The 24,088-nt window shown below is 52.6% G+C and overlaps 1 protein-coding gene and 1 non-coding gene across 2 annotated transcripts in view; one reads left to right on the top strand and one right to left on the bottom strand.

The window, feature by feature from the left end:
• Nucleotides 1-24,088, top strand: part of GLI2 (GLI family zinc finger 2) — a 283,170-nt gene that overhangs the window by 91,152 nt on the left and 167,930 nt on the right. The window lies entirely within an intron of this gene.
• TRNAI-AAU (transfer RNA isoleucine (anticodon AAU)) lies at nt 8,752-8,826 on the bottom strand. The gene has a single exon. It is a non-coding gene; the product is annotated as a tRNA-Ile (tRNA).

Genomic DNA, 24,088 nt, shown 5'->3' with positions numbered 1-24,088 from the left:
CCCCTTTGCCAGCCTCTCCACTGCCTCACCTCTCCTGAGTGCAGTCTCATCCCCACCAGGTCACCAGTCTGTGCCAACCTCGTAGGTCACCTTTTCTTGAGAGAAAGGTTGCCCCAGCCTCCTGGCCCTTTGGGGGCAGTCTCAGACTGTGCCCTGATCTGTGGTCAAAGGCGCACACGGTGTCTTGGCCCTGGTCCAGAAGCAGGCTCCACGATGAGTGTCCCCACACGTGTGTGCTTCACTTGGAGTGTGAGCAGGTTAGCAGGCCAGTTACCACCGAGAGCTGCCGAGCTCCATCTCAGGGATGCCCCACACTCTGTGATCCGTCCCGCCCAACGGGAAGGGAGCCCGGGGCTCCACACCAGCTCTCACGGGGCCTTGCTGGAAGGCTGCTTTGGCACTTGCATGGGTCACACTGTTGGCAGAGTAGGCTTTGGAGACAGAAGACATCCTCAGACAACCATGGCGGGGGAGCAATGTTTGGAAGTTGGGTATGTGTGCACCAGAGTGATGAGAGCACGGAACAGAATGGGAACCAACAGCACCTGCTATGCAGATAGAAGAGGCTCAAAGGTCATGATTTCTCGGGGGTTAGAAATTCTTTTCCGTGCCCTTCACTGTGATTTTACCATTTGAGATGAGATTGGGTGGCTTAAGGCTAGGTGGGTTGGTATGGTGGATACTTCCCAGGGAGGAGGCAGACGTCTGTACCTCCGTGGGAATAAGTTCCTCAGATCCTATGTGAAGGGTAGAGTTTGATGGGGAAGAGAACAGGACAGAGGTTGCTGCTTGGAGATGGACGGGGCCAGAATTGAGCCTGAGGATCCTGAAGTTCCCCTCGAGACATCCTTGTCAAAAGGGCCCATGGCCTGTCTTCTGAAGGACGGTCAGGGCCAGCGGGCCAGGGACGATTCTCCCAACCTTGCCTGCTGGAATGGAGGAGACCCTGGACCCTTGAGCCCCGGGATGAGTCTGATTTATAATGAGTCACTAAAGATACATACAGTGGAAGGAAAGGCCCCATGATGCGTAGGCGCTCGCTGGCCACTGGAAAGAGAAGTAACAGCAGTTAGAAGGCCACTTAAATCCGTACCTTTGGGGGATAAAAGGGTCTCTGCAGACAGTAAGTCTTTGTTGGGAAACCTTGACTTGTAAAAAGCCGCAGCGAGCCTGGGAAAGGAGGCATCACTGCCTTTGTGGGCCCGCAGCCCATCTGTAACAGCCGCAAGTCACCACATCCAAAGTCTGGGCGGGAGCTCGCGTCAGACCTGACCGCTGCCTCCAGACAGCACCCCCGCCTCCTTCCCCCATGCGTGGAAGGGACTGGAACTGCCTGCAGTGGCTTCCTGGCTCCACGGGTCAAGTCCAAGCTCGGTGGGCACACACGGCTCCTGCCCACCTCCCAGCCTCACAGTGCCCCTCCCCCAGTGCGTGTGAGCTCCCGCCGCTCTCCTACCCGGCGAGCTCGGGGCGGTCCTGGCAGGGCTCACAGCCCCTGGACACCCAGCCCCGTGGCAGTGATGGCCCTGCTATGGGAGTGACACAGGGCAGGCTTGCAGTGGGACAGTGCCACAGCAGCTGTGGGGGCTGTGAAGTCTCAGCATCCAGGGTTGGGCTGCAGCGGCTGTAGGTCAGTGTGTCTGCCACAGGAGGGACAGCTGGGCACAACGGAGGGGAGAGCATGGACCAACCAGAACCCATGGGACAGTTGGAGCGCACGACTGTCTTCCTCTGCTGGGTCCCAGCCTCACACAGGTAGAGCTGGGAGCTGCAGAAACCTTCCCCTGGGAGTTAGATTCACTCCTGGCCCGGGTGCTGTGTGAGCGCCACGGGCCAGCTCTGCCACGTTGCCAGGGTGGGATGCAGATCCGCCGTGATGTGTGGGACCAGAGGGCAGTGTGCCTGCTGCCCTACACCAAGGGCTGCCCAGCGCTTGCTCCCTTAAATAGTATTGAAGACCCAAAGAACTTTGGTTTACATGGGTTATTTGTATTGATAATTATCTTAATAGAAATATGAAATGAGGAAATTATAAACTATTTTAATTTTGAACTCATTTAAAAATAACAATAAATTCCTATTTTTGTGAAAAGTACCCCCCCCCTCAAATTAGTGAGAGAATGGGATTGTACTTTTATAAGCCTCCTTAATTTCTGGCGTAGTGGAAGTTACCAGATTCACCTACATGCTTCTGCATTTAATCTGCTGTGGTCTGGTTTCTGGTTGAACTCTGTGGAGGAAATCCGGCCTCACATAAGATACAGAGCTAAGAAAGGAAAGGGTATTTTCAAAGCCTTTTCAGCTAGTCAAAATTCTTCTTTGCTACTACACCAAAACTTGACATGCGTTTTGTTTCTTAAACGAATATGAACCACATCTGAAACCACATCGGAAACCTTTCTGTATTCTGTTCATTAAAATCCAACTGGTGGAAGCCCATATCTCTCACTTCGAATAGGCTTCTTTTTACTCCTTCATTCTTTTATACCGTGATGCTTTTATCTATTTGGAAATACGACCGGCTTCTGGAGTGGTGGCAATTTCCAAACATACAGGGAGAGGAGAGAGGGAGACCGTCAAGTCTTGATGTTACTATGAAAATGCTGTGACCTTGCCCTGCCCTGAAGGAGGACCCTCTGCAGGTGTATGGATTCCTCTGTGACCCGCACTAACCTGGAATCATACCAAGGAGGGAGCTCTTGGGAGTGAGGGGTCAATTTCAGCTCTGTTGCCACAGTACAGAGCTACACCCAGCAGCTCCAGGGTGGGGTGGGAGGGGTCTCTCCCAAAGTTCTGCCTGCACCCCTGGGCCTCTGGCTGTGCTCTCTCGCTCCTCTTCCTGCCCTCATTTCTTGGCAGAGCTGTCTGTGCTCTCTGTCCGTGAGCACCATGCCCCAGCCCTTCACCCGGACAGCTCTGCGAGCCCCATGCCCCCGTGCTGCTCAGCCCAGTGGGTGGCCCTCACTCCTCTCCCGACAGACCCATCAGCGCTGGCCACCCTGCCCCACAACCCCCGCCCTCCCCTGGCCCCTGTGTGTTCTCTGGCCTCTCCCCTCCCCCTGGGCCTGTCCTCAGCTCTCTTCCATTCTCCTTGGAGCCTCCTCCACAGACCATTGCATGCTCAGCTGGGGGGCCCGGCCTTTTCAGCCACCTCTGCCCCATGACTCCCATGCTCATCTCATTGGCTCCGGACCCCCTTACTCAGCGGCCCACCGGACATCTTGCCTGTCCTCCGACTCTATCTCGGCTGTGTATCCTGGGCTGAATGCATCTGCTTGTTCACCTAAAAATGAGAGGCCTTTCATTTCAGTGAGAAACAACAAGCATTTATTTGAGATCAGAGAATAGCTATTTGGGAAGCACTGATTCAGGCAGAAGCCCAAATAGTGTTCTGATGAGGAGACAAAAAGCAAAGGGTGTTGATGAGAAAGGGAAGGGGATGATTACATCAATAGAAGGAAGGCATTTCTGTTGGTGCAGATAATGTAACATAGTGATGTTAATTTCGAAGAATGTTTTTAATTTTCAGTCTGGTAGCCATTGTTATTGTAATCATAACACCTGCTTCCTTGTGATCCTTACAAACAGTTCTTCAGGACACAAGGATGCTTCAGGCCCAGCGGCCCACAGTTATTTTGCTGTTTTAATGTCACAACGTGTGTGGCATGAGTCGTGTCTGGCAGCTTTTCTGGCACGAATGGCAGCTCTGGCTCCATTTGAAAGTGGCTCTTTTTATTACTTTTTTATATTTCCTACCTACTTCAGACCACCAGTCCCCTCCTGGGGCCCGCGCCGAGGGGACAGCATTATCAGCCCTCACTCGTACATGATGGAAACTTAAGAGACCTATTTCCCCAGATGACCCAAGATTCAGGCGCCAGGGATTCCATCGTGGCCGCGCCTTCCTGCAGCCTGGGCCCCACTGTTCAGTGAGATCCAGCAGGGTCCCAGCCTCACCCACTGAGGTGCCAGGCGCCAGGGGAAGGTGGGGCCCGGGGCTGGAGCCCTGCTCCTTCTCTGCCCCAGTGCCTTCCCAGGCACCCTGCACTTGACAGTGGTCACAGCTGCTTGAGCCTCAGGGCGCAGCCCTTGGCAGAGCGGTGATGGGGAGAACCAGAAACTCCTGAAGAGCCCCAGTGTCTATCCTGGGGGATGGCAGCGCCTCCTGCAAGCCCGGGGGTGGGTGCAGGGTGACCGCACCTGCCCTGGCTTGGGCAGGCCTGAATCTGATACCAGGGCTGCCATTTGGTGCAGTCAGGGATTTTCCCTCATCCAAGAAGAAAATAACCCTGCTTCCCTAAGCAGCCCCCAGGAAAGAGTGTAGGTGTCGGGCCTACAGCAGAGATGAGTTGCAATGGCCTTTCCAACTGGCTGGGTCCTCAGCTGGTGCTAAACATCTCGGGTATTTAATGCTGACAATGCCATGAGCCAGGCTGGGTCCTGACATTTGCTGAGTCCTTACCGAGTTGGTGCTCTGCAGCTGGGGAGTGAAGGTGTCTTTTGTGGTAAGACCAGTAGAATTCACTAATGAGTGGTGTCCCTCTGCCCATGCTCCCCTTCTGTCTTCGATGCTCCCAGCCCAAGTCTAAGCAAGCACTTCTGAGCCTCCTGGGTTTGTCTGGACTCTCGGGCCAGTCTCTGCAGGGGACCTCTCCCACCCCGGCATCTTCCAAATCCCAAGGTTCCTTCAAGGCCAAATTCAATCAGTCAATTCTGTTCAATTCAAAAAGCATTTGGATGTTTGTGGAAGACCTACTGGATAGCATGTTGCCAAGGCTACCCGGCTATGAAGTGCTTTAGCCAGGAGTTGAACTTGAGTCTGTCTAAGCCCCAAGCGTAGGCCCCTCTCCCTTTATAGTGCTGCCTCCCTTCTCCCACCTTCTGCTGATAACCTGCTTATCTGGTGTACCCCCAACCCCTGCCCCCTTTAACTTATACCTACTGACTTTAGGTTTATGTGCTAGGAAAACGTAACTCTGTTAGAATTGTTTCTAAACCAAGAATCTGGAGGCACTGAGCAAGGGCCCCAAGTGCCATTCTACTTAGTGCAAGGCCTCTGAGGGATGGGTTAAGGGACCAGGGTCCTCTTGGTTTTGGCTACAGCTGGTAGAGATGGAGGGGTGAATGACCTCCAGATGGCAAAGTCCGTGCTGCACTTTAAAAGTACTGAGAGTAGATAATTCAGAGTGATAAAGTGCTGGTAACACAGAATGCTGTTATATTCTCCATCCACTTCCTCCCGTGTTCTCCTTTTCCATTGTTCTGCTGTCAGTCGAGCCCCAGTCTATGACATGAGCCTTGGTCTCAAGGATAGTAAATCAGAGAACTCATGACAGGCAGCTTTTCCATCTAGCTGCAGGCATTCACCGCTCATTACCTCAGTCACTGTGCTAAAGCTCCCAATCTGAGCCCATCTGTAGTTTAGCAGCCGGGAGGAGGGACTGACAAGCTCAGGGTTAGCATCACAATGTGGTAAGGACTTCAAGAGAGTTAGCTCCAGGTGCTTCTTCTGGCTCCCGGAGGAGGTGAGGCAGGGAAGGCTTCCTGGAGGAGGCAAGACCTTAACTGGTCTTTAAGGGATGAATAGGAGTTCACTGGGCAGAAGAGTGTGATGTAGAGAATGGAACATGTACATGCATAGGGAAGGTTGACATTTAAGAATGTGTGAGCCTGGGGACTCGTGACTGCTTTGCCAGAGGGGACTTTCTCCAGAAGCATCCATGCTAGAAAGACTGGGTGGATAAAGGCAGGTGGAAGGAGTTCCAGGCTGCACCCTTCTGCCCTCTGTCTGGTATTTTTCCAGCTTAGTCTGAGTTTCCTCTGGCTCCCTTAGACTCAGAACACAGTGATGCGGTGGGTTTCTGGAGCAGCTTCTTCCCCTCGCCCGCCCGTCCAGGGCCTGCTCTCGTCTAATTGGAGCTCTCAGCTGTTGCCCTCGTATTCGCTGAGTTCACAACGGCCGGGCTGTGGGGCCCCTGTTAGAGGGACTACGCGTGTTCATCTGGCTGGACGCCCTGGGAGCCCGAGAGGGTTAAACCACCAAACCAGCTGGTGAGCATTAGTCCCCCTCTCCAGGCGATAACGTCAGAGGCTGATGCAGGAGAAGGAGAGGCTGGTGGCTGAAGGAAGCAGAGTGCTGCCGTGAGGTTCTTCCAGGGTGGGCTCCCAGCCCGGGACCCTGCCCCCACCACCCGAGGTAGGCTGCTGTGGTTGTGTGGGCCTTTGGAGGGCCGTGAGGACGGCCACCGGCCAGCATCCATGCGTGTGGCTCTGTGCGTGCCTGCTTTTCCTCCCTCTCTGAGAGTTCGCCTTCTGCAGGGGCAGAAACTTCAGTGAGAAAGGAGAGGGTGTGGGTGCCGGGGGAGAGCGGCTTCTCTTTCTAGTGGGCGCGGACTGACTTTTCCTTAAACAAACACTTGAGCGTCTGTCTCCCGCGTGAGGGGCCTGTGCCGTGTAAGCAGTGGGGCAGGCGGAGAGGCTGGGCCGCCTGTGGCTTCAGGGGCGCGGAGAGGTTGTTGCATCTGCTCGGGTGTGCAGGCTTGAGTAGCCAAAGGAGCAATTTGCTGAGGTGGTTTAAGTGCATGTGTAACTCAGGCTGTGACCAGGAGGCCTGTCGAAGGGATTGCCCTGTGCCGACTCAGGGACTGGTGTGTGGCCTCCCCATGGTTTCAGATGCCGTGCCAAGACCCAGGACCGCCCCCCCTCAGGGAAATGGGAAAGAGTGTGCGGGCCGGGAGTGTCAAGCCCTGCCAGCCCGCCCCTTCCTGACCAGCACCCTGTCATAGCAGTGCGGGCAGAGCTGCCCCGAGACGCAACGGGGCTGTGCTTTCTGGGGGTGCCTGTGCAGGGCAGCTTCTCCCAGCCGCGGGGGGGCATGTGTGCCCACTGGTTCGTTGGCTCCTGGACTTCATGGATGGAAGTGACCAGTCCTGGTATGTGATGTGTTTTCCTATTTTGACTGGAGGTTAGGCGAAAAATCTCCAAATTAGGGATGGGCCTGTGTCTCAGCCAAGCAGTACAATGAGTGCACTTCCACCGGGAAGAAGCTAGCAGACCCTGCCGAGGGCCAGGCTGGCCAGACAGGGAGTCTGGGCTCCGGGAGGGGGAGGGGATGGGAGGGGTTGGTCTGGTCTGGTCTGGCTCAGGCCGTCACACCCACAGAGAGCCTAGCGAGTAGCGTCCTGTGGTGCATCCTGCCCCCAGCCAGACTCACAGGGGTGTGGTAGGGTCTTCCTGGACGCCTGACTGTGAGGAGAGTGAGAAGAGGCTATGGCTGGGCCCGTAGGGACATGGACTCTCAGCGGGGCACCTGGCCCACTCTGCCTCCCTCGCTCTTTCTCTTTAGTTGAGTCCTAGACTGTCACATCTCGGAAAGACACTTTTTCTGCTTTGCACCTGCCAGCCTTCCCGTGGTTACCTATGTTGCTGCCACAACCCGCAGAGGCAGGTGCAGCCCCCATTTTGTAGACAGGGAAGCTGAGGCTCTTCACTGTTGGGTGACCTGTCCAGGAACACCCAGCTGGACACCAGTGGGGCTGGGTCACTCTGACCTTTCCCAGGCTGGGCCGCCATCCACAGTGCCCAGTGGGCATTTGTTTTTTGTGCTACGTTTCCAGGGGGCCTGGGGAGAGTGTTCCTGGGAAAGGGGGCTGTTGGTCTACTAGTGTTTGCTTCGTCTCATGCCTCTGATTTGGAGAGGAGGCTGTTCTAACTAAGGCCCAGCTTAGTACATGCTCACACTCTGCCACTGACCAGCTGGATGGGTCCTGGAGCAAGTGGCTTTGCCCTTTTGGACCTCATGTCCCATTTGTAGCATGCCCTCCTGGTGGGCGCGTGGATTATTGCAGGAGTTCTATGAGTTGTCGTCAGGTAGCAGGTGAGGGCGTACTCCCAGAGCGTCCCTGGTCCCACACCGTGCTGTGGGCTCAGCACCTGCCTAGGAGGTGCTCGAGGCATCGTGGTGGGGAGTGGTGTGGACAGAATGGCTTTTTGGAAACATGCTCTGTAGCAAGCAACCTTACGGGCTGCAGGGCTTGAGAAGCTTGTGTTTCTCCAACTCTTGAGCGTGCCCATCACAGGGCTCCTTGTGCTCAGTCGTTACTGTTACTACCAGAGAGATGCTGCTCCCTGCCCCACTCCCCAGCCCCTCAGTGCATAGTGAAGGTCGTAGGAACTTATGCACATTATATGTTTACCATTTTTCTGATTATTAATGCCATCTAAAAATTTGGTCAATGCAGAAAAGCACAGGGAATATCAACATAGTCTTACCTGATTCTTCCTCCCATCATTTCACATGTTAGCATGTTTCTTTCCTGTTCTTTTTTACTATATGATGATTTCTTTTTTCCAATGCTAGTTTTAATAAGGAAAATTTAAAAAAAGAAAAAGAATAAAACAACTCTAGGCTTTTAGAATTCAAAGCTTCAGAGGAAATGGTATTAATGCAACCAAAATGGCTAACTTTTGTTTGAATTTTTTATTTTTTGTATTTTTCTCAAGTGAGAAGCCGGGAGGCAAACAGATAGACTCCTACATGTGCCTGATCGGAATCCACCCAGAATGCCCATAAGGGGGCGTTGCTCTGCTGCAATCGGAGCCATTCTATTGCCTGAGGAGGAGGCCATGGAGCCATCCCCAGCGCCCGGGCCAACTTTGCTCCAAAGGAGCCTTGGCTGTTGGAGGTGAAGAGAGAGACAGAGAGGAAGGAGAGGGGGAGGGGTGGAGAAGCAGATGGGCGCTTCTCCTGTGTGCCCTGGCCGGGAATCGAACCCGGGACTTCCGCACATTGGGCCAGTGCTCTACCACTGAGCCACCCACCAGGGCCTTTCTGTTTGATTTTATTTAAAACATATTCCAAACCCATATTCTGCCTCTCAATCCTGGCTCTTTGGCAGGTACCCCCAGTTCCCCCCTTCCCCAGCAGGCATTTCCATGGAATGGTCTAGTAGTGGCAGGCCAGAGGGTGTTGGAGAGACACCTGGACAGGTGTACGTGGTCTGTAGTGAGAAGCAGATGAAGGGCAGGCAGGCGTCTGGGGTGGGACTCGCTCCCATCCCCGCCGGTGGCCTTGTTTCCAAGGCGAGGCCGCGTTTGACATGTAGCAGGCTGCACACAGTCTTTGGTATGCCTTTTGGTCCCTGGACTTAATGAGTTCTGCAGGGACGCTCTGCTGTAGCTAAAGATCATTTACCTGAATTGCTTTTTAATTTCTGCCATGGGAAGCTGCCCCTGGCACAGTATAATTACATTATAATTTACAGCAATCCCAAATCTATAAATTTAGCCATTCTGGAGGGGGGAAGGGAATGTAGCTCTACAGAGGGTTGGGGGAGAGAGAACCCCTCCCCGTCATTAAATTAGCTTCTGTTTCTAGGTATAGGTCTCAGTCACTGGGCAAGCGTGGGAGCGGCAGAGAGGGAAATGCTTGCCCAGGCGATGCTGAGGTTTGCTTTAGCACCAGGGAGCATTCAGTCTGGGGCTGGCTTGTGGGAGAGGACTCATGAGTAATTTAATATCCCTCTGATCTGCCTGCTGTGGCAGTTTTGCTGTGGGACTGGGGGAGCACACGGAAGTGGGTGGCCTGGGGACATGCATAGAACACCTGGAATTGGGAGGAAGGGTTCCAGTGCTTTCCCAGCTTCTCTTCCCCACTGCGGGACCAGGGGAGGAGACCTGGTGTTCAGGGCAGGGTCTAGGGAATGCTGGCTGTTGGCTGAGACACTCCTCCCGGCCGGGAATGTACAGAGGCACAGGGATGCTAACCCCTGTGGGGTTCTCACAGGCAGGGATGGGCATAGGGCAGTGCCAATTGTGCAGGCTAAGAGAGAGAGAGGCTTTCCTCTCTACACCACCTGGCTGTGACCCACCATCTGCACCCATGGAAGGGTTCACACATGTAGTGGCCCTGAGCTTTCCATGTCCCTGTGTTGTTTGCCTCATTCTTGTAAAACTACACACACAGAATACAGTCATACATTCTGAATTCTGTGGTGAGTTAACTTTATATAATAAAGGAAAGAAAATAGTCCTCTTCCATTTACTAACTCTAGAAATCTAAATGTTCATAGTTGGGTGATTTACATTGGGATGACATTTTAAAAGTATTAAATGAAATGGGAGGCATACATAGCATAGCCAAAACAGCCCCAAAGCTTTGGTTCAGAGAGGTGAAGTCACTTACCCCAAGGCACACAGCTGGTGGGAGGGACAAGGCTCAGGAATGAGTGCAATGTGAACAGGGCACCTCATTCCCTGACGGCACCGGAGGTGTGATTGGAGGGCAGTTTAAGGCGATGGAGAATTGAATGGGGGAGCAAAGAATAGAGTGTCTTTTCCTGGAGCCCAGAGGTGGGCAGTGGGAAACGTTGACCTTGATGGCTCTCTGTTCATCAGAGCTGGCTGTGGGGGTAGCAGAGCCACGCCCAAGGCCGTGGAGTCCCTCTCCCTCACGAGGGGCTGTCTGCCCGCCTCTGAGGAGGCGGTGGTCTGCAGGCCTGCTCTCCAGGCATTCGCTTTGGCTTCTCTGCCCGTGAGTGCTGGGCTGAACGCCCCCTCCTGCAGCGCCCGCACTCGCTCTGGCTGAAGACCCTTTCCTGCCCTCCTCAGGTTATACCAGTCTCTCAGATGAGCTCTGATAAGGCATTTTAGGTGGTCGTGGAGAATTCCAGCGAGCTCGTCCGGGGAGACCTTGCTGTGAGGGAAGAAGCCCCCATAGCGTGACGTCCAAAGCACAGCGAGACGCTGGTACTTGAACTCTGTCAGCAGCACCGCTTGAGGGGGTGTCCCCATGGCATTCCTCACGGTTGCAGTCCTCACGGTTGTAGTCCACGGGTCTCTGGCACCACTCAGGTGTGATTTGGGGGTTTGTGGATACATTAAGCCATTGCCCAGAGCCTGAAATTGCTTTCAGAAGAGCCTGTTTATCATTGGGGTTGCTTTTGGAAGAGCCTGTTTATCATTTGGGTTGTAGAAACACAGGCCCACAGGATAAAAGCCATTCCCACCTCTGTAGCCACTCTGTAGCCACTCCCACCTCTCAGCCACCTCTGCCACAGCATTTCTGTCCCCATCCTTTGCTCACCTCCTCCCAAAAGCCTTCCTGTATTATAGCCCTCCTCCAGATGCCACACCCTAGGCTTCCTGCTGCCCTCAGAGCCCTGTGTCTCCTGATACCTATCTCCGCCATTAGTCTGTGCCTTCTCAGGCAGAGCCTGGGCTGTGTTCTGTCTGCAGCAGGGCCTAGGCCTGCCTGCCAGGAACTGTGTGGATAACCAGGCAGAAGATCACAGGGATGTCTTCTTCCGGTGTCTGCTGGTTCCCAGATGTCCCTGCACGAGCCTCAGTGGCTCAGAGCTTTGTCCTCCAGCTGTAGCCCAGCAGTATCCCTGTGAGGGACGGTACGCCAGGGGTGAGATTCCCACAGGCCCTTGCTGCTGGGCACCATGGGAGGCAGCTGGGTGACAGCTGCCTTTGTTGTGACAAAGCAGAGCTTTGGGCCTCAGCCAGCCTCTGTCCAGGGACAGCTGCGATGCTTGCAGCCTGTCCAGTGGGGCGGGTCGGGAGGGAGCTGTGGCTGGCGTGCACCTGCACACACCCTACTTAACACATTCAAATCCAGCTTGTGTGCGAGAGGGAAGGACAGACTGATTCAGGGAGGTCCGAGCGTGTGCCCCCTGTTCCACGGCCTGCGTGTGCCAGGGCTTGCTCGGAAGGAAGGTGGGAGCAAGCACCGGTCTCCATCAGCCCATGCTTACTCCTGCCTGATGTGCCATGAGCTGCTGAACTGGAGCTGTTCCTGCTGGTGTTTCTGCCCTCAGAGTTCTGTCACAGGCCTCTGAACACAGCCAGCTCCCTCTGGAGCTCATTGGATGAGGGATGTGTGTATCCGCACACAGGAGTCCCCTGAACTGGACTCATGAGGTGGCCGGTCCACATCCATGTGGGGCCTCCCTGAGGTATGCAAGGGTGATTTGGGTTCACAGAGATTTTTGTCTAATATACGACATTATTAGCCTCTAATCCTGGCAAAAGATGAGAATCCTGGCCCAGGCCGGTGACTCAGTGGATAGAATGACAGCCCAGTGTGTGGACATTCAGGTTTGATCCCTGGTCAGGGCACACAGGAGTAACGACTATCTGCTTCTCTACCCCTCCCTCTTCCCTTTCTCTCTCTCTCTGTTCCCCTCCCACAGCCAGCAGCTCAAATTATTCAAGTGTGGCCCCAGGCCCTGAGGATAGCTTGGTTGGTCTGAATGCATCAGCCTCAGGCACTAAAAATAGCTCAGTACTGGAGCATCGGCTACTGATGGGGGTTGTTGGGTAGATCTCAGTTGGGGCACATGTGGGAGTCTGTCTCACTGTCTCTCCACCTCTCACCTAAAAAAATGATTCTTTGTATTCCATTTTACAGATTAGGGACCTGAGACAGAGATAGAGCAGGTGCTCTGGGGCACACAGGTGGGAGAGGTAGATTTGGATACCAGCCTGTTGGATTTCAAAGCCGGTGACCTCTCCATGTCAGGTCACCTGGGAGTGACTTAAAAAGCAGACAGCTAAGTCTCTCTGTAATTTCTGTCCCCAGCTAGCACCTTCGGAGCCCATTTCAGATCATCTCAGGTTGCTCTCCCTGCCTCTGTCCTCCCTTCAAACACAGGCATATTCCCTTTTCACAGTGCCCCTCCACTCCACAGGCCCATGGACCACTGTGTTCCCGGGACGAGCAGGGCTTCCACCATGCACTCTCTCATCCTGAGTCCATGAGGGACCTCTGTAACCCCAGCTCCTACAACAGCCTGGCTCCAAATGTGTCAATAAATGTTTGTTGAGTGAATTTTTGATCAGACCAGTGCTTTAGGGATTTGTCCGAAGCCTGCCCACCTGATCCAGACCCTCTGCTTGGGAGTAGGTGAAGAGTCAGTGGTGTTCTCACCCACTGCCATGGCCAAAATAACAGCAAAATAATGAGTATTGGCAAGGATGTAGACAAATGGGAACCCTTATAGTGGTAGGAATATAAAATGGTGCAAACAGTATGAAAATAGTAGGGGGGGGGGGTCCGCAAACAACCCTTTGAGTAGTGAGATTTTTCATGCTTGCTCACCCCTGGGAGCGAGGTGGGTTTTTTTCTTTCAAAAAATACAGTTAGTTCCAGTTCCAGTTTTATTAACTTAAAATCATGTTTGTTTGATAACCAATTTATGGAAACAAGAAGAACATACATTTGCCTTTTTTTTAATGTTGTCTTACACATTTTTAAAATAAAAATTTGTGTACGATCGTACTCTGGATGGTCAGGAGGCACGAGGACATACACGAACATTCATACTACTCAAAGGGTTAAACACAGAATTACCATACGATCCAACAATCCCACTTCTGGTCATGTACCCAGAAGAATTGAAAGCAGAGACTTGAACAGAAAAATGTACCTCCATGTTCACAGTTGTCAAAGGAAGAAGGAACCCAAGTGTTCATCAACGGGTGGATGAATGAGCAACATGTGGCATAGACATACCTATGATGGAATCTTACTCAGCCTTACAAAGGAAGGGAGTTCTCACAGGTCACACACATACACGAACCTTGAGGACATTAGGCTAAGTGGAAGAAGCCAGTCGCAAAACAACGAGTGCTGGATGACTCTGTTTATATTTACATGAGTACCTCTATCCATGGAGACAGGAGGTAGAATGGTAACCACCAGGAACTGGGGGAGGGGAACTGGACAGTTTGTGTTTAATGGGGACAGAATTTCAGTTTGGGAGTGTGAAAAAAGTCCTGTAGGTGGGTGGTGGTTGGCAACAGCCACTGAGCAGCAAGCACATACTCAATGCCACTGAACTGCACACTTAAAAATAGTTAAAATGGTAAGTATTATGTTATGCATATCTTACCACATCATTTTAAAATTTAAATAACTTAAAAAGAGTCAGTAGGGAGCAGGTCCAAAGATCTGTGGGCTTTTACAGCTGCAGTGAGCGTTGGGGTCTGGTCTGACCTCCCTTTGTTCTCCGGACGAGGGGTGCACCAGGCTGCAGCACAGAGCGGGCTTTGAGGAAATGCTTGTTTGGACCCGAGGTCTTGGTTCCCTGAGAGAGAGCCTGGGAGCCAGCCTCCTCTGAGTCCCTGGCCCCGGGACCTCCAGGCCATGGGAGCACCTGACCCCAGGCAGATGCTGAGGGCAGAGCGTGGGGGGAAATATGTTAGTTTGAGAAATTTAAATCTGATTTTTTTCCTTTTCTGCAAAAAGAATTAAAATCCAGCATAAGCTTATTACAGACAGGCTGAGGTTGTTTTTGGGAAGTAGCAATGAAAGGTCTTACACTTTTCCTCTCCCTTTGCCCTTGCAGCCTGTGCAGGTCTGTGGAGCTATGAAACCTTCACCGGGCCCACAGCCCAGAGGGTCAGCCCTGCCCGTGTCTCCTCCAGTTCCATGCTTTGGGAGAGAAAAGAAAGTCAAATTCATATTAATTACAGCCAAATCCGCTCAGTAAGCACTTGCTGAATATGCTTGGAGATGAGGTTTAAAGCTCTCTTCCAAACAAAACAGTAAAATGAAAGGAATAATACATTTGGTCAGACACTATAATTTGCCATGTTACTCTACTTCTCTTGTTACTAAAATGGATCCTCTGCTGAAACCGTGACTTCCAACTCTCCCTCAAAAATGTATTGTCCACAGTCACTGTCCTTGTAACCTTCCCTAAAGGTCTGCGTCGGCCCCACTGGGCTCGGCTGGGCCTCGGGCTCTCGGCACGCCCACACGCTGCCCCACGCTCACACACTGGGTGCACACAGTTAGACACATGCTCATGCTCACACACACAAGCACAGCCATAGTCACACACAGCATCTCACTTGTACACCACACACTTAGACACATCCCTCACAGTCTTGCGGTCACACGCATGTGTATGCGCGCGCACACGCAGTCACGTGTACGTATATTTGTGAAAGGCAGAGAAGGAGTCAAAGCAGGTTAGTGGTTCAGGAAACTCTGTGTGTGTTACAGAGTGGGTTTGTGGTGGGAGTCTGAGCTCATTTCTGCCCACCCTCTGTGTCTTCATAAGGACATTTTACTTAAAGGTAGCTCAGTGACCCAGACCTGAGGCCCAGGAGTTGGACACTGCTCAGCTCTATGGCACTCAGCAAGTAGAATGAGCCCAACCTCAACTTCTCATCACGAAGTGGACATAACAGAGGCCGACCTTGTAGGATGCTTATGAAGAATAAATCAGACTGTGCCCAGCAACTGTTCGCAGGGGGTCCTTATCCCCTTTTGCTGATACTACTGCCTTATAATGCCCGGTGTCCCATCCCATACCATGTGTCACCTTGGTTGGGGCTGTGGGCCAGGGCCTGGGGTGGAAGAGGCTTCCCACTTCAGGGTGGCTGCTGACGGGGCTGTGTGGGCTGGGCAGCCTGCATGTTCACCAGGACCCTTTCCTTTGGGGACTCCTTCCCAATGGCTTTGGGGTGTCTAGAGGCAAATGTGGGGCTGAGCTTTCATGAGCCCACCACCCTCCCTCCGAGTCAGCGCTGTGCTGGTGGAAGGGGCGTGGTGGGTGGCGGGTGCCTGTGTGCCCACATGCGTGCTTACAGGAGGTGGTTACTGAGCAGGAGAGCTTTGGGTGAAAATTGTGGAAGCTTTGGATGTCATTGTTTGTTGTTACTTAGGGGGAGTCTGGTGGAAGTGAGCTGTGGCCTTTCGAACTGGCCACAAGACCCTTGGCAGGTCATGAACTTGTCTTCACCCTCCATCTGAGAACCTGCCATCCTGGAGGGCAAGTGTCCGGCGGGCTTCTTGCAGGCCACACAGTGCCACCATCAGATGGTGTTGGGTCTCTCTTTGTCGCTATGTTTGTGTTAGTTGGCTTAGACCCTTCTGCCTTCAGAGACTTCACTGTGCTCTCTGCCCCCGTGCCATGCCCAGGTCCCCAGCAGGCCCTCCATTCTAGAGTGTGGGGTGAACAGAGTGGGGCTGGCTCCCCCAGACCATGAGTGTGCTGAGCCTGTTGCATGCGTGAGTTTGGGTTCACAGCCTGTGTGTACACAGACATGTAGTTTCACATGGTGCCTGCCAGGCCTCAGACCCATCTTGTGGAGAGGGCTTCTTGGTGTTAGAGACCTGTGTTCCCACGTGGTGACAGCAACAGCCCTGTGGACCTGGAAGTTCATCTCACCTAGATGAGGCTGACAGCTCGGGGTAGATAGGGACAGTGTGTTTATTTCTTCAGCTTCCTACAGGACAGGTCAGTGCTGTGCCTTTCAGAGGACATGCTGGGGAGCGCACAGGTGGTGGGCGAGTCATTTCTCCAGAACCTTTCTGGCCAGGCTAACCCAGGAGAGTCTCTCCCTGCCTGTCTCAGTTCCAGTCATGCTCTGCCTACATCCTTGGATGGCTGTCTCTGCCTCCTTTCCCTTGTTCTTGCTGTCCTTCTCTGACTTGGTTGCCCTCTCTGTCGCCATTAATTGTCTGTACCTCTCTTTCCGTCCTTCTGTTTCTCTCATTCAGTCCCTGTACCACCCATCTCTCTAGGGCTCTATGTTTCCCTGCCTCACCTTCTGCCTCTGTATCTCTGTTTATCTCCTGATTCTCTGCTGTTCTTCTCCCTGCTGTCTCTGGCCCCTATACCCATTCCTGTCTGTCTGTCTGTCTCAGTACACTGAGGTCTCCTAGGTGGCAGTGGTTCCTGCTATGGTGCCTGGTCCCCCTCTGTCAGCCCGGGAACAGACTTGGAGCTCCTTGAGGGCATTCAGTCCCGGCCCTTGGTAATTGTTCTAACCGGGCAGTCGCCTAGTGTTCCTCCCAGGAAAGCCCTCTGGGCACAGTGCCCTCCCTGCAGTGAGAGGGCAGGTGCCTAGGAATAGCCTTGGTGTCCCCTGGATGCTGACCTCAAAGCCAGGAAAGCACCTGGGTTTCCTGAGAGGTTGCGGGTGTCACAAGCCAGATGGCACCTACCCAGGAAGGACAAGTTTGGCTCGGAGTGTTTTTGTCCCTTTGTCTTGGTTGGATGAGTTCTGTTCTGAGAGCATCTTCCGTGTGCTAGAACCTGTGGAAAGATCTTTTTTTTTTTTTTTTTTTTTCATTTTTTCTGAAGCTGGAAACGGAGAGACAGTCAGACAGACTCCCCCATGCGCCCGACCGGGATCCACCCGGCACACCCACCATGGGGCGACGCTCTGCCCACCAGGGGGCGATGCTCTGCCCATCCTGGGCGTCGCCATGTTGCGACCAGAGCCACTCTAGCACCTGGGGTAGAGGCCACAGAGCCATCCCCAGCGCTCGGGCCATCTTTGCTCCAATGGAGCCTTGGCTGCGGGAGGGGAAAAGAGAGACAGAGAGGAAAGCGCGGCGGAGGGGTGGAGAAGCAAATGGGCGCTTCTCCTGTGTGCCCTGGCCGGGAATCGAACCCGGGTCCTCTGCACGCTAGGCCGACGCTCTACCGCTGAGCCAACCAGCCAGGGCTAGGAAAGATCTTTATCATGGCCCCTGATGGTCCGTCTCATTGTCGCACTTTGTTGTGACAGTCAGAGGGCCAGGGAGGGCACTGGTGCATGCTCTGGGGGTTGGGAGTGCAGACTTGAGCCCCAAGTGGACACTTCGTAAGTCCCTGAACCTCTCCAGGCCCCTGTGTCTCCTTTTGTGAGTGGGGTTAATGGTGATTCTCACCTAGGGGTGCTTGTGGGGATTAAATGGAGCCGTGCTTACAGAGTGCCTCTGTGTGGTGAGGACGTACAAATGCTGTTGGAGTCAGAACTGCTAGATGTTATTGCTCAGAGTCTCAGGCAGTGGGGTGGCCGGTGGATTGGCCCGTGCTGGGCTGAGCCTGCGTGGTACCTGGGAAAGCATTATGCCCCCACAATCACCACAGTGAAGTCTTCAGTTGGTTCTTTCAGCCACTGGTAAAAAGCCAGGAATTGTGTGGTGTTGGCTTAGTGATGAGTGGGTCGGTGTGGCTAGAGGCCCCCGTGCGTGTCCCACGTTCCAGGCTGGGCCTACGGGTTGCACAAAAGTGGTGCTCCCAGGCTGTCTCCCCGGGCCAGAGGCGTCAGTCCTGCCCGCGCTGGGAACCTCAGCCCCCTCGTTGCCTTCTCCCGGGTGCTTGGCGCAGGCAGCTGTGTCAAGCCAGGAAGCTTGCTTTTGTATCTGTCCTTGAAGGAGACAGTGTGTCTACCTTCTAGGCCTAACCCGAGCCTGAGCAGATCTTGACCCCCTGGCTGCCGCCCCGCCACTGGGGTGCATCCAGCTCGGGGACTCCTCTGGACTGTGTTTGGCCAGTTGGAAAGTAAATACCTTTCTGCTCTGAAGGCTGCTGCAGCTGGGCCAGAGGGAGGGTAGCTCTGCCTCTCCGGGCCGCATGACCTGAACAGGCCACTTCCCTTCCTGAGCCGAGCTTGGGCTGCTGAGTCTGTGGGAGGAGGCACAGCTGTGTTAGGTAGGGTCAGCCCAGGAGGTCGGGTCCACCACAGGACAGCAGCAGGCAGATTGGAGGCTTCGTGCCGTAACTGCCCAGGACTGGGACAGATGGGTGGGATGGGGGTGTGATGGTGTGTGCTCAGAAACCCAGCCACATATAACCTCATTTGTGTTCCACAGCTGCTGTTTCCTAGTTGCGTGACCTGGGGCAAGTCACCACGCCTCTGTGAGACTAGTTTCCCCGTCTGTAGAGCCCAGAGAATATGGCTGTCGTGGGATTGACTCAGAGTCTCTCCCCAAAAGTGTGGATGCACACATCCCCTTAAGTGGGCTACTTCCCTCAGGTCTTCTCTTCCACGGACGTTGGTGCTCAGACGTCACAGCAGCTACCTCCCACCTCAGATACCACCTGCCTCCACCCCTTTGGTCACCAGTGGGGCCAGCGCCCGCCTGGGCTCCAGGGCTGGGAGGACCCTTTAGCTCTCCAAACCTCCTCCCGGCAGTTGGGAAAAATGCAGGCCATGTGGGGACACTCGGCATCTGAATTTAAGATTCTCTTTGAGCAGAATCCACAAACCACGGTTTAAAATTCAGTTGGAAACCAATCCCCAGGCCTCCCAAAGCCATCTGCATGCAGTCCTTAAAACTCTTAACTTGTGCACAAGTCTGTAGTTCGCTGGTCCGGCTTGCTTGCTGTCGACGCCTGTGGGCCTGTCTCTCGGTGGCTCATCAATGGCTCTGCACAGCTCTGGGGGTGTCACTGTCCCCACAGCATCATGCCTCAAATCCTTTGCATAATGTACATTAATGTTTTAAAAAGTAGGTTATATTATGATACATGTATGATGAAGCCAACAGTCAGGAGACAGCTGCCACCAAAAAGATATGTTGGGACTCCCAGTTCCCGAGGTAAGGAAGGACACCACCACACTGCACCGCACCACACCACACCACACCGCACCGCACCACACCACGCCACGCCGCACCGCACCACACCGCACCGCACCGCACCGCGCCGCACCACGCCGCACCACACCACACCATGCCACACCACACCACACCGCACCACACCGTGCCACGCCACACCACACCACGCCACACCACACCGCACCACACCACACCACACCGCACCGCACCACACCACGCCACGCCGCACCACACCGCACCGCACCGCGCCGCACCACACCACACCACACCATGCCACACCACACCACACTGCACCACACCGTGCCACGCCACACCACACCACGCCACGCCACACCACACCGTGCCACGCCGCACCACGCCACACCACACCGCACCACACCACACCATGCCACACCACACCACACCGCACCACACCGTGCCACGCCACACCACACCGTGCCACGCCACACCACACCACACCGCACCGCACCACACCGCACCACGCCACACCGTGTGGGGCCACATGTGGAAGTGCCAGCCAGCCAGGAGGCATGGGGAGTGAGGGGCAAGCAAGGGTAGGAGACTTGATTGTGGTTTTGTGGTAAGGAGTGGACTGGGCAAGGTAAGCCCATCTATGACTGGCTAGTTTGAGTAACTTCAGCAGTCTTTGTGGCACAGAGCCATCTCTCGCTGTCTGTACCTAGCCCTGGGTGATCAGGGAAAGGGAATATGCCTCCTGTTGTATAAGAGCCAAATAGGAGGTGGTTTGGAGTGTGGTTTTTGGATTGATCAGTTTGCATGTGAAAGCACCCCCCAACCCCAGCTTTGGCTATCTTTAAGAATTGACTCACCCTGGGAGGAGCAGTCTCTCCCCAGCCCGGGAAGCCTGAGATGCCAGGGCATCAGGAATACAGAACGTAAGAAAACATAGTTAACACAGTAATCAGGCGCTGTGAGGTTGGGCACAGGTCTCTGCAGACCCCTCTGCGCACAGGCCTTTTCCACATCTCCTTTGCCGGCGGTTTCTGGTGACTCTCCCTTGCGCTCAGTCATTGCCACCAGTTGGGCAAGTGATCACCAGTTTCCTGTAGGGGATTCTGTACAAGGCATTCTCCTGGCACTGTTCTGGTTTCCAAGGCTAAGAGAACAGGTGTGAGGACGGACGTTGCTGTGCCGTCCTCACGGGGGTGCTTCCGTGGCCCGTGTCCGGGTTTTCAGCCTGTTTCCCACCAGCTCTAATGATACTGGCTGTACTTGTGATCAGGCAGACTTCCGGGGGGCAAACATAATTTCGATCGAGTCACTGGTGTTTGATGGACACACGACAGCAGTCAGAAGCAAATCTCTCCGAGAAAGGGAAGGGGTCATTAAACGTTGAAGGGTGGGATCCAGGGATGGCACGGGTGGGGCTCGCTGAGGGTAGCTACGGCAGAGTGAGGGCTGCCTGAAGTCAGAACTGGCAGGCTGGCTTCAATGGTTGTTGTGACACGTGTTAGCTGGGTGATCCGGGGAACATAACTTAGAGCATAGGTTTCCCCATCTGTTAATGACACCAACCATGCAGGGTCACTGTAAGGGTTAAAGGAGATCAGGGGCATGCTCAGTGTGTGATGGGCCCAGTTGTGCCTCCTCAGTCGGTGTGGGCATGTCCCCAGAGTAGGCACAGCCCTCCTCTGGGCAGGCTTGAGGCCTCACAGGCCAGCGGCAGCCAAATGCAGGGCCACTCCATGCTGTCACATTCTCCCTTCTATGTGTGCAGTCCATTTGGTCTGCTCCGTGCCTCCGAGATGGGAGGCATCACTGTGTCCATTCACCAGAGAGAAGGAGATACGGGAGGAAAGGGGAGCCAAGCAAGGCAGGATCTCACAGAGCTGCCTGGGAGCTGATCCCAGCTGCACCGGGCGTTGGTGGGAGCTAATGAGATGTAGTCATAGAGGAATACTGCCTTAAGAATTGTCACAGTGCTTACATGACTGTTTTATGGGGGCCCGTCTGCATGGTGTCAGCCAAAGTTTCCCAGGCCCCAGCTAGACAGGCCCCAGACTGTTTTGACCTTATGTGTAACGGGGCTCTGAAAGTAATTCATACTGGCTTCTGTGCACGTACACACACGTGCACGGACACAGACAGACAGGTATTTTAAGCACACACACAAAAATAGAGCCAGTACCTCTAGGCAGCTTGCATTTTCTGCCACCTTGTTTTTTATGGGTGGTGTGTCAAGGCAGGGACTGGTCTGCCCAGAGTGTGGACAGTAGGGAATAGAGAATTGAGAAACAAACATCAAATTGTCTAAAAACCACTCTACTTTTTTTCTATTGCCTTGTCCTGGAATTGTAAACAATGTCAGGGATAAAGCAGTCCGTGCTGGGGCAGACCAAGGGCCGAGCACAGGGCCCTCCCCCACTTTACCACCGTGGTAGACTCGGATACACCCTCTGTGGCTCCAGGACTACACCCCTGTTCCCTTTCCACCCCAGGTGATACACCCCTCTGTGGCTCCAGGACTACACCCCTGTTCCCTTTCCACCCCAGGTGACCTTTGGTCCAGAGAATTTCGTGTTTATTATCTCCAGTCATGCTTTCCCTTTTCTACTATATATATCTATCTATCCACATAAAGCATATTTTCTTACTGTGTGTATGGGTGGTACTTTCTTGCACATAATAGTATGTTTTTGAGATGTATCCTTATTGCTACCTGAAGCTTTCATTTGCTCATTGAAAGGTCTAGGTACTCAATAGATGAATATTCCATAACCCATTTACCTACTTTCCTGTTGAGGTTATTTAGATGGTTTAGAATTTTTTAAAAGTATCTTTTTGAGAGAAAAGGACAGAGATGCATCAACTCATTGCTCCACTTAGAGGTGTGTTGATTGCTTCTCATATGTGCCTTGTCTGAGGATCGAACTGGCAACCCCAGGCTCAAGCCTGCAACCTTGGTTTTTGAACCTGTGATTCTGGGTAGTTCTATATCCTTTGTGCTGCCATGAAGTAGGCAGTTTACAATTTATTTTTATAATTGCAGATGTTGTTAAGGGTGGAACCTGTCTCCTTGTATACAGGTGCAAAAAGTTCTTTAGGGTGGAAGTATGAAATCAATGTTGTGAGCAACAAACAGCATTCAAAAACATGAAACAAAGTATCACAGTGCATTGCCTGCAGTAAAGGAAAAGCTGTGTGTGTGTGTGTGTGTGTGTGTGTGTGTGTGTGTGTGTGTGTGTGTGTGTATCTTGTGCTCATGCACCTGTGGACTGCCCTGTGATATACAATGTATTTCTCTGCCTTACAGGAAACATATCAAAAGCCTGATGTGTCCACATGAGCAAGAATCCTAGGTTGCAGGGCATCTGCATTCTCAGCTGTTAGGTACTAACACATTGCTCTCCAATGTGGCTGAATATATTTACATCCCGCCCCCACTTTTCAAACAATGATTTATGTCATTAGATTTTTGGGTTTTGCCCATATAATAAGAGTGAATGAGCCTGACCAGGCGGTGCCGCAGTGGATGGAGCGTCGGACTGGGATGCAGAGGACGCAGGTTTGAGACCCTGAGGTGGCCAACTTGAGCATGGGCTCATCTGGTTTGAGCAAAAGCCCACCAGCTTGAACCCAAGGTCGCTGGCTCCAGCAAGGGGTTACTAGGTCTGCTGAAGGCCTGCCTGCAGTCAAGGCATATATGAGAAAGCAATCAATGGACAACTAAGGTGTTGCAACGCGCAATGAAAAACTAATGATTGATGCTTCTAATCTCTCTCCGTTCCTGTCTGTCTGTCCCTGTCTATCCCTCTCTCTGACTCTCTCTCTGTCTCTGTAAAAAATAAATAATAATAAAATAAAAAAATTAAAAAAAAAGAGTGAATGATCGTGTTTTAGCTTGTGCCCCTCATTTGCGTACTGGACATCTTGGTTTCTTCTCTCCTGGTTAGCTTATTCATCTTCTTTTTCTTCTTTTTTTAGAGAGATACTAATTTTTTATTATTTAGATTCCTCCCAGGCTTTTTGGTTGGCCATTATCTTTGTTTATGTTATGATTTATTGGGACAAAAGTTGTCCATTTAACATAAGTGCATTATTCTTTTTTATGGTGTGTATTGGTATCTTGTTTGAGAGGTCCTTTGCCGCCTTGAGTCCATAAAGGTATTTTCCTATATTTTTTTTCCTGAAAGTTATGCAATTGTACTTTTACATGTAGTGTTTTAATCTAGCTCAAATTATTTGGTCATCAACATGGCATAAGGATCAATTTGTTTTATCCACGTGGATAATTCATTGTCCTTGTAGCAGCGACTCCATTTCTTAATCTTTAAATTATTTTTTTAAATGCCAAAATGTCACGTGTCAGTTTTCCTCATGTACATGTAGGTCTTTTTCCCACCTCTCTGTTCACTGGCCCATTGGTTTCTCCAGGGGCTGCCACGCGAGTTGCTATGGCCTTCTGTTAAGTGCGAAGTTTCCTAGGGCACGACCTCTCCTTTGTCCCCTTCCACATTGTCTTGGCTCTTCTCTGACCTCTATTCTACTGTGAGAATTTTAGGATTGACTTTTTCAGATTCCATGAAATTCCCTGTTGGGATTTAGATTTGACTTGAATTGATTTGATTTGATTGAAATTGAATTGAATTGTATTGATTGGGATTAATTTGGCAAAGATTGCCATCTTTGTTGTATTGAATTTCCCCCATATATTATCATGACCTTTATTTAGTACTTTCATCTGTATCATCAAGCTCTTACATTTTTTTTTTTTTTGTT

The sequence above is a fragment of the Saccopteryx leptura genome, chromosome 7 (genome assembly GCF_036850995.1).
Source record: "Saccopteryx leptura isolate mSacLep1 chromosome 7, mSacLep1_pri_phased_curated, whole genome shotgun sequence".
Taxonomy (NCBI): domain Eukaryota; kingdom Metazoa; phylum Chordata; class Mammalia; order Chiroptera; family Emballonuridae; genus Saccopteryx; species Saccopteryx leptura.
The sequence above is the reverse complement of the archived record's forward strand: the minus strand, read 5'-3'. Positions and strand labels throughout refer to the sequence as shown.